The sequence below is a fragment of the Phoenix dactylifera genome, chromosome 2 (genome assembly GCF_009389715.1).
Source record: "Phoenix dactylifera cultivar Barhee BC4 chromosome 2, palm_55x_up_171113_PBpolish2nd_filt_p, whole genome shotgun sequence".
Lineage (NCBI taxonomy): Eukaryota > Viridiplantae > Streptophyta > Magnoliopsida > Arecales > Arecaceae > Phoenix > Phoenix dactylifera.
Window position 1 is genome coordinate 2,481,699 of NC_052393.1, and position 10,911 is coordinate 2,492,609.

At 36.4% G+C, this 10,911-nt stretch overlaps 1 non-coding gene across 1 annotated transcript; it reads left to right on the forward strand.

The window, feature by feature from the left end:
• The first annotated feature begins 2,456 nt into the window (after positions 1 to 2,456).
• TRNAI-AAU lies at positions 2,457 to 2,530 on the forward strand. Its single transcript has one exon. It is a non-coding gene; the product is annotated as a tRNA-Ile (tRNA).
• Positions 2,531 to 10,911: the final 8,381 nt, after the last annotated feature.

The window sequence follows — 10,911 nt, forward strand, 5'->3', positions numbered from 1 at the left end:
CTGTCATTAGTCTTAGCCAGATGTATGTAGCTCGAGAAAAATATACAATGAGTATAACCACCAAAGAAAAATATATTTTGGCTCCGTCTTGTCACTGAGAAATTATATCTTACACCGCATATACTACATGACTGTGCACCGCGCCAATTATCTTGTCTTCTTCTTATGGGCCCCATTCATCATTTGCTTGTTTCGGTGACTGGCCTAAAGAAAGGAAACGAGTTGATTGGCATAGTGTACAGTGACTTGGTGTAGCCGTGCAGGGTATTCGTTTGCAGACCGAAAAAAAACTAATAAAGCGGCAAAAGTAAGAAGAATCTCATGAAAGCATCTTTAGAAAGCAAGCTTGAAATGTTTCACCGTAATGTGCTATCTAGCGTAAATATTCTGGGGACAGTGAGGCCCTTGGTCGTGTGAGTTCATGTGTATACTTTTGTTGTCGAGTGGCATGTTGATGTCGGCAAACGGATGACTAGTTACCAAGGCAACCAAGTCATAGGGAGGACGACAGACCATGAGATCGAAGTGGGCAAACCTCTGCTCTGCCGCGATAATGCAACAAAAATAAATTTTAATTTATAATATATAATAAATATTATATTCTGAAAATTATATATTAATTTTTCTGAAGATGTATATTAGGCTGCTGTCAGTTATGTACTAAAAGAGAAAAGGATTTAGAAGAGGGAAAAGAGACTCGGAGAGGAAAAGGAAGGCCTGATGCATGGACCAACAGGGAAGAATAGTTTTAAGAGAAAGAAGAGATACGAATGAGCAGTGTCACATACGGATGCTTTACTGTTCGATTTTTACTTTAAGATAGATGCGAAAGAATAACGGCTCCAGCCGATCTTCTTTGGTAGGATTTTTTGTTCATTCCGAGCACCCAAATTGGTGCGTTGATTCAATGCATGAATTGAATCGAAGAGGTAACACAAATGCGGCCGCTTCTCATTCCACGCAACGTGGCAATAACCCTTTTTAGTGTCTATATTGGTTCCGACCAAGTCATCCGAGCTGTTCTTATCCACTTCCAATGTCAGCTTTAGGTAGAATCTTCAAGGAACCATAGTAAAAGATTGACGAATACTTTCAAATAGGATGACAAACTAGTGAATTTCTTTTGCGACACAAGTAATTCATTGCTGCTGTCAATTCTGACTGAAGGCAGTAACTGAACCGAGTCTATGGTAACATCAACTTCAATTGGTAATTAAGGAGCTCCAAGACTTGGATAAGTAAAGAGAACAATGGAAACTAAACAAAAGCTGAACACCTGATCTTTAAAAGATACGTTCTAGACCATGGCTTTTCTGTCCTTCAATGGCTACCCCTAAAGTACAGGAAGACTTGGAGAAGTCCACATCTGAACCCTGAGGCCACCCCCACCAAAATGGAACCAATGCCCATCAATCCCTTTAAAGGGCTGCCATTGTCTCCAAGCTTTAGCCGTGAGAATCTTTAGTTCATCAAGACCAATCCCTTTGGGCTGGGACGACAGGCGACCCTCCAAAGCCAGCAAGGGAAGGAAGGAAAAGAGATGAGAGAAGATCACATATATTTCCCAAGTGGCCGTTGCCACCCCTTTAGACCTACATTGGAATCCCATGCCCTTCCTCTTAGGACACAATGTCCATGAACATGAGTTCAATGCCCCCTCCACTTGCATGATTTGAATTGCTGTCTTGGCTAAAACTGCCATAATTCCCTCAACCACAGCCCAGCACCTTCACATATTTGGGAAAGCTCGCCCACATGAGCCATGCATGTTGTTGGAACTCTTTGGGACACCAAATCAACCTGCTTTGAACCTTGGATCATGTTTCAATCCAGGATATATTCCGATCATTTGACGAGACCTAAGATCCCCAAGATATTGCTTGGCTTCACTGGCCAATTGTCGATCCATGATTGGGTAACTTTGTCATGCTAAGATTCCAAGGGTTTTTTTGAAGTTCCTTGATGGATGAACTTGCATCATGCACCCGTGAGCTAGTATAAGTGGATGAAACTTGGTCATGGAGATTAATAGCATTGACATATATAATATAAAAGATTTATAGTTGGAATTACTTCTTTTATGTACTCAAAAAAGTTAAAAAAAAATTATTGTCAATTTAACTTTATTTGACTATTACGAGACGGTTTAACCTAATATCGTCAGCCTTATGGTTGAGCATTGTGTTTAGGCAAGCACCCACAAGATTGACAATGCTTATCCATGGAAGTGTCAAAATCACTCGTAGTTTGCATTATTGGAGCTACATTGCTCTGCATGATAAGGGAGGATGAAAGAAATTGGATAGAAAATGAAGTGAATATAACAGCCGAAATATGCATGGGTGTGGCCGAAATCAGTGAAAGCTTGCAATTATGAGGCTGACGTATAAAATTTTCGTATAATTTTAACATCTTCGTGTATATATTATTGATCCTAGAAACGCATCGTAACAACTGGCCTATTAGCTCAGCTGGTTAGAGCGTCGTGCTAATAACGCGAAGGTCGCAGGTTCGAGACCTGCATGGGCCATTATTAACTTTGTTTATTTTTTAACTCATCAATCAACAAAATAACCTAATTTTTATTTTTATCTTTCTCAATTCATCATCAATCAACAAAATAACCTAATTTTTATTGATATCTTTCTCAATTCATCATAAACTACATCCCCATGCTATATATCATCAAAATTGATCAGGTCCATCATACTGACCTGAGTCATACCTAGTTTTCAGGCTGCTCGTTACCTTCTCTAGTTTCATAGCGTCAGGGCCATTTCACAAGTGCAATGCTTGACAAACACGAGAGGAGATTTTCTAATACCTTTACGATCCCATTTAATAATGGAATGCTTGTATTCCTATGCTTGTTCTCTTTGATTTTTCTTTTTTGTTCAAATTATTTAGCATGCGATACATGCAATTTATTCAAGATGAAAGAGAGTCTAATGCATACGCTCATGACCCCTTCATGTAGGATGTATGACTCTTGTATTTAATAGATTGTTTGTCTCGGAAAGTATTTAATGTCTAGGTATTTAATAGATTGTTTCTCTGCTTCTTCTTTCTTCATTCCTTTTACTTTTCTTACCTAATGTTACCTTTCTACCTCTAACTGGTCTCACTCCCTGAATGCAATCTGGGTGGGCTCTTCTTCCTTCCCTTTTTCCATTACATTTTATTCGATCCAAATTTGATATTATTTGATGGATAATTATAATCCTCAACAACATCATGTTCCAGTTCACTAGAAGGTCTTAAAAAAGTTATGACACAGATGTAAATGCCTTATTCAATTTGCATTGTATAAAATGTAGCCTTATTAACTAGTGTAATCTGTTTTTAAATCTAGCTTAAATCTTATATCTGTTTTCATTGACTCAATCCAATGATTAATTTTTGATCAACTCTCCTTGTGACCACATAAATATAATAACCAAACATGTAGATTTTGTATAAAATCATAAGAAAGCAGACATAGACCAATAAGCAGAATGGTTCAAGATAAAAGTCCAAGACAAAATGGCCAACATAACATAAACTACTAAGTTGATTTAACTGGCAAATCACTAATCAACACCGATATCCCAAAGCATTCAGTAGCCACTGTAGCAGCATATCCTATCAAGCAAATGATAAAAAGATCAATATCAGAAAAGTTACAATTATAGCTGATTTGAATGGTCTCACCGGTCATCATTTAAATCTGATTTGCATTCCAATTAAAATACCAACATCACAACATTTCATGTTCTTAGGGTTCATACCTCACTCAAAAGAAATGCATATTCATATATTTACAATTAAACTTGTAGGCCCCTGATACGATAAGCATAGCATAATTTGATTTAAGCTATCACACCATCTCAGTTTTCCTTCTGGGATCAGACTCGCCAGCAACCATCCATAGGTCAACAAGCTCTCTGACCTCTAGATGCTCAAACAGATAGGTCAGATGACATTCTTAACCAAGGACATTCGAATCTTATGGGGATTTAGGAAGGAGTTGACTTATACAAAGATGGGCAAGGAGGTCGATGAGAAAAGACTAACGACGTGGACAGGATCAATGCAATCATGCAAGTAAAACCTTGAATGAATAATGATATTACTTCAATCTAGTGCTTCAGTCATCATCTAGGTTAAGGTAGAGCTGAAAATCACTGATGTAGTCAGTTAACTTCAACTGAAGTTGGATATTTTACTGATAGCCCTCTCCTCATGCATTCCCTGTGTATGTGATGAAAGAGAAAAGGGCATAAGTAATGATCAATATGAAGATACCCACATAAAAAACAATTAAAATTAAAAGACAATCAGTATGAAGATGATAACCTAATTAATCCAGTTAGAATGCAAGGAACCTGCATCTCTGAATTTATGTTAGTAAATGCTCAACCTCAAGGCTCTCGCGTAATCAAAGCGAGACACATGCCTGCTGTGGGCCTGTAGAATCCTCAGCCCCAAGGCGCAAGCCCTAGCATGAACTCATTCTTCAGATCGAGGTGCATGTTCAGGACTGCAAGACCAAGTCAGTCTTCAGTTTGATCATCCTACCATATCTAGCTAACCCTAGACAGGTCACCTCATCCAAAGTATATCTAACAAGTGCTCTTCATCTAAGGTTTCATGTATCATCAATCATCTAATTAAAGACATAGGCAGCTGACGCAGGCCAGGCATAAATATACCGCCTCGCATATGTGTCAGCCATTTATTTATACATCAAGCACTGACCTGTCCAATTTTATAATTAAGAGTGGAATAAAATAGTAAGATGCTGCTCACCAAAGGCAAGCCACTTATAAAGTAGATCTATGCAGCTGCGTGTGTGTTTGGCACGTGCACGCATGCGTACATGTGTGTGTGTCTTTACATCATTAGATGCATTAAATTACTCTGATGAACTTATTTGGTTTGAGACAATCTCATCCATGGAGATGCTGTTAGACTGAAAACAATATACAAAATAAACATTTTTAGAACCCCATTTCAGAGTTTGTTATGAAAGCAAGTTACCAAAATTTTAGCTCGGATGAATCTTTTGAAAATATTGGAATAGAATAAACATTATGACAGTGATTTTTTTTAACAAAAAAACTTGAAACCTTATTTTCATATAATATTTCATCACTGGATATGATCTTCTCATTGTCCTTCCCTTTTCTACAGATACGGACAACACCAAAGTCTCTGCATATAGTCCTCAAAGTTCTGCCGGGTTGGATAACAGATCGGTTTGCCCTAGGTTGGTCACAACCACAGGCAACTCGTTCCGAAGGAGAAGAGGACCGGATGACAAAGGTAAGTAAGAAATTGACCTTATTAAGTGTGAAGATTCTAAGGCTTATCAAGTTTATACACCTGACGATTGTCGCCTTTCTAAAAGTTCTTCTCCTGCTCTTGACTCATCAAGCCCTGGTGGCTGTTCTAGCCGATCACGAGACCTACACCTAGCCTCTTTGTCCAATGAAAAGTGAGAGGATTCCCTCTCTGACGACTTCGGTGAACAATGGGCAACTCCTATTACTGAAACCAGTGGATACTGAACCTCTTCCTCTCATCTTTGGGCTGCTCTTGCTGGCTCTGAAAACAAATTTAGAGACATAGAACAATGGATCCATTGTTCATCTTTGCTTTCTTGTTCTTCAAGGAAATAAACATCCAAAACAGCAATTAAAGCAAATTCTAGAGAATCCAATTTTTGTAGTTAACAAATTATGCAAAGGTACTCAAAAGAGAGGAGCATGGTAGACTAAGTTTTCTGCAAAAAGGAGACACAGACAGTTATGCTCTTCCTGCATTATGACTTTTGCCACCACCGAACGTCTTGTACGTCTGCAGACTTTTCTTGTGCACTTCTCTATGTCCTTTAGAACTGGTAGTTCGTATCTTATCTGAAATAAGAACCATGCAACTCATAGTGTACATAATGCTACAACAACACATAATAAAATAAGAACATTATTTATAATATGTCATAGAGCAAGCGAAGGAAAAATGACAACCTTATAAGTAATTCGATGACCAGTCAATCACCTGTGTAAATCTCGACGCACAGCATTCTTAGACGATCAAAGAGATTTTCATCTCTCGTTAACCTGATCATGCATCCATGACGCAGGAATGCAAAGGAAATGAGTAGATCAGAACCACATAAAAGCACCACTTTCAGTGATTCTGCATCGAAAAGAAAAAGAATTTATTCTTCAGAGGAGTTTCTACCAACTAAAATATACATATTGTATTAATCTTGTCTTTTTGGCATGATAATATGCTATCATAATAAAAGCAACATTAGTAATACTACAGACTGTGCAGCAACAGCCTTCTCACAGTCTGTCTACTTTATCTAAAATTCCTTATATCCTCATTTTATCCTTTGTCTCATGGCTAACATCACACGGCACCAGAGCTTATGAACTTTGCTCTCTGGTCCAGCATTCCACCATTTTTCTCTTTTATCTTTATTAACACAATCCATAAATTAACCTTAGAAGCCCAAAGGTTCATCTGAAAGGGGAAGCAATTTTCATGATTTGTTTGCATGCTGCATTAAGATCTGTTAAACTGAACGAATCAAACTACCTCCAGTGTGCAACATGCATAGTGCTCCGTATTGGAGTCAAAAGGTCGCGAGTAATAATATGTTCAGGAATCCTATGCAGCCTTCTCCATGCAAGGTGTTATGCTACTCATACCACAAAAAAGATGTGGACAAACTTGGTAAAGGAAACACTGAAAAATAACAAAGGTTAAATTGCTTATGTAAAATTTGGAAGTTATAGCACGCGTATAATGAGAGGTGCCAATGAGGGTGAGCTACACAACAAATAGTTTCATGAATAGCTCATCAAGTAAGTTAGCAACATTACTAACAATCCAAAACTTGCGCATACTTAGCAGTGGGAAAATTTTAGGGACAATGAGAGTCTATGGTTACACCTATAGTATACATTGTAGGGGGAGTATCTTATTAGAGTGGCATGAATGAAGCATTTAAATATAGTCAAAGCACCTAAATGAGTGAAAGAAGCAGCAAGAAAATGAATGAAATAAATATTGATAAAAGAGGAGGAGAGGGACAAAAATTAACTAGGAAAATAATCAAACTATAAAAGTATTGTTTCCTCAGACCATTGGCAACTAATACAAGTATATTCCTATAAACTCCACCATGATGAAAGGAAGGCTTCCGGAAAATCTTCATATTTGTTCCTACCTGCAGCAGCCACAATATCATAACTCACAAGTGAAAGAGCCAATTAAGCATTTCTTGTACTTTTAACTGCAGACATTGTTCCCAGGCCAAATTTCAAAGGGAAAAGGTAATCATGTGATTCTGGAAGCCAAGCACAAGGTTAGCTCCTTAATATGTTTTCTCTTTCTTCTTCTTTGTTCAGCCATATCTTATGCACCTATGACCAGCTCACCAGAGTGAAAGTGAGTTGCTAATTTAATAACGCTAGCATGCATGATCACATGTTGCTGCTAAAATTTCTCATCAATATGGTTTGCATTTTATGAAAGTGTTTTGCAAATAGCATCCATGAATGAGCCACAATGGAAGAACAATTATTTCAGCTCATACATAAAGCAAGTCCAACAACATGCCTAATATCCAAACAAAATGGAGCTAGTCTAAACCAACACTATGCAATTCAGCAATGAGCTTGTAAATACTAATGTCGATGAAGAGTAATTTAATTTCCAGATGAGCTCAGAATTCATGATTTAAAATTTTGAAACATAGAACACATGATGAATGAGATATTTCATGCATGCCTAAGAAGACAAGTAGTCTGGATGTTGACTATAGCAAAAATATTACTTTATCGCAATTTCGGTATACCAATAAATAATGCAAGTTCAGAGAAGAAATTTACAGGGAGAATTGAACTTATTCAACATGAGTAAGTGCATACAAGTTAGAGGATTGAAACTTCCTGTTGAGACCAAAATGACATACATCATTTCTAGAACTTGCATTAAAAAGAAAACACACATAAGCAGACGACACAGTAACCTATCTTGCTTGGACTCTTGACATTATAATTTTTAAGCAACTGAATAAAATTTCTATCTGCTGTACACATGCTTGTTATCAACTCCAAAATGCACTCTACTGAAACCCAAGTGTGGGAATCATATATGAACAGCTAATGTTGCACAACCACTTTCATCATCCTGATATCTAGTGGTTCCAAAGCAAATAAACGTTTAGATGCATGGAGAGAATGAAGATAAGACTCGCCAATTAGTACATCTCTATACTTGATGTTTATCTACGGAAGTGCATCAGAAAATTCGTTATAGTATGGTTTCCATAGCCAAAAAAGTGAAAAATTTAGCAATTCTTCTTTGTTCCTCTTCATCACAGAAGATATCCTAAATAGATCTTAAGGGGAGGGAAGGGGGGGAATACTTATCCTACGACCCTGCAATGGTTGAAAAAGGAAAAAGAAAGAGGAAAAACACGAAGATGAGGAGAATTTGGATGGAGCAAAATTTTTTATGGGTAGAAGAATGATAGGAAGGATGGGTTTGAGAAGCTTGGTTGCAACCCAAACCCCTTCATTTCCTCAGCACACTCGATCAACCACCCCATGGTTATGGTTCCATTCAAACCAACTCTGCTATGGAACGTGTTTATAAATCCTATCTTTCCCTGTAAATACATTAAACAGTTCTGTAGCGTACCTATTATCGGGCCCAGCCCTCCATTTGTCAGGTGAATATCGCATTAAATAACATTATTAATATAGTTTTTTTTTATTTTAGATAATAAGTAGAGCTTGGATTTAATATGAAATTTTATTTTGAATCATATTAATATATTATTAATATAGTTCTTTATTTTGGATAGTTTATAATAGATCCGTGCATATATGTGTTTAATGCCATATTGGCTATACATTGGATAAATCTTAGGTACTTCTGCTAAAAAATCTATAGTATATTTTTTATTTTATTTTATTTTATTTTATTTTTATCAGATCTTGTCTTGTTACAAATAGTTTCATTCATGTTGATTAGGGGAGATTGTAGCAAAAGCCTACTTTAATTAACCATGAGCTAATTATGGTATCTGTAATTGGATTTGGACACTATGTATCACAAAAAAAAAAGAATTTTGTGCATGAAAACCCTCCTAAATATTGGATTTTGCATGAACACCCTTCCAACATTAATATTTGCAGGTATTTCCTCGTAAAATACTTGTTTTACTATTCTACCTTTTTTAATTTTTGTTTTTGCATATGTACCGATTTTATTTAGCAATGTCAAAAAATTAACGGTTTCAAATTAAAATGACTAAAATACCCTTAATGTGTAGACTTGCAAATAGATCACGATCCCAAAAGAAGGCAGGAACAATAGTGCAATTTTACAATTTTATTTTATTTTTAATTAATATAAATTTGATTTTTCTTAACACCGTTAGAATGATCATTATATTAGGAGCATTTGTACAATAATAGAGTTTTACGAGGGTATATATGCAAATATAAATTTTAAGAGGATATCCATATAAAATTCGATATTTAGAAGGGTATCCATGCAAAAAATATATTTAGCCCAGGATGAACATGCAAGGATATTGACGCCTGTGCGTGTGTTTTTATGGGGCTGCTTGAAAATAGAGACATTAGTTTTAGAAGGGCTTAATCTTATGTGGACTTGATATTTCAATTCAATGGCAATCTGTCCTCTTTGCAGTTCCCTTCCAAGTATCTAACATATATTATATCTTCTCTTAATCCAATAGCACCAGAACTTGGATTTGATAGATATCAAGTAGTTCAAGCTTCTTTTTTTTTTTTTAATAAGTTGGAATAATAAGCAATTGCAGGGCTATGATTTTGAGAGATATATCACTGTTTCATTTGGAAGCTAGTATTTCCTCTCCAGCTAACTTAAAAACGAAGGTTATCCATGCATTCAGGAATTTAGAAGGGGCATGAGTTCATAGGAGAGGGCCACTCCCCTATGAGGAAAATCAGAGCTCAAGTATCCATCAAAAAAAGTATAGAATATCATTTTATTAAAAACAATATAAGTTATATATGACCTAGGTAATACAACAATTAGATGTTTCTACCCTCATGCACAAGTTGCAACATGTTGGTTTGTATTCTTGAAACTTTAGAAGCTAAACAACACTTGGCTGTCATGTGAACCAACATAATCCAAGTACTCTCAAAGCTTATCTGTCCTTGCTTGGACTACTTAATTAGTAGCATATGCAACTCTTATTCATTCATTTTGCATTTCTCCATCAAACAAAATCTGAGCTCTAGCACTATATCAACTAACCAACTGATCTTAACAAGTCGAGACGATGAACAATGTATATCAAACTCAAATAGCACATGAGGCATCGAGCATATGCAAGATAGACATGCAAAGATTGTGCTTACAAAAACAATTGTCTCATATGCCATCCTAAAATATGTATGCATGTTTAAACTTTGGCAGTTCATTAATTCTGCTCTAATAATATGCTACAACCAATTCAAAAGATCATACATATATACACACGCACACACATACGCACATATGTGCATTTGTTGTTTTGGGTATTGAAAGATCTGAATCAGGTAAAAATCAGAAAAATTTCATAGCTGATCATCTAAAAGAAAGAAAGAGGTTGGTAAGAGCCGAGGAACAATGCCTCCCTAACTTAAGGGGGCCCACCAGCCAAGCAACTAGTATTTTTTCGGGTGAGAAGCGGTTTGCTTTCGTGTAATGCCCCATTGCAGGAGTCAAGATGGTAGAATAGGAGTCACAAAGATTAGATCACAACCTTCCTATGGACATCTTCGCTGTTCTTCAATTAACCTTACAAAATAGAAGAAGAAAAAGTGAAGACCAAATATATCTAATACCACCTCATATACACACACACTA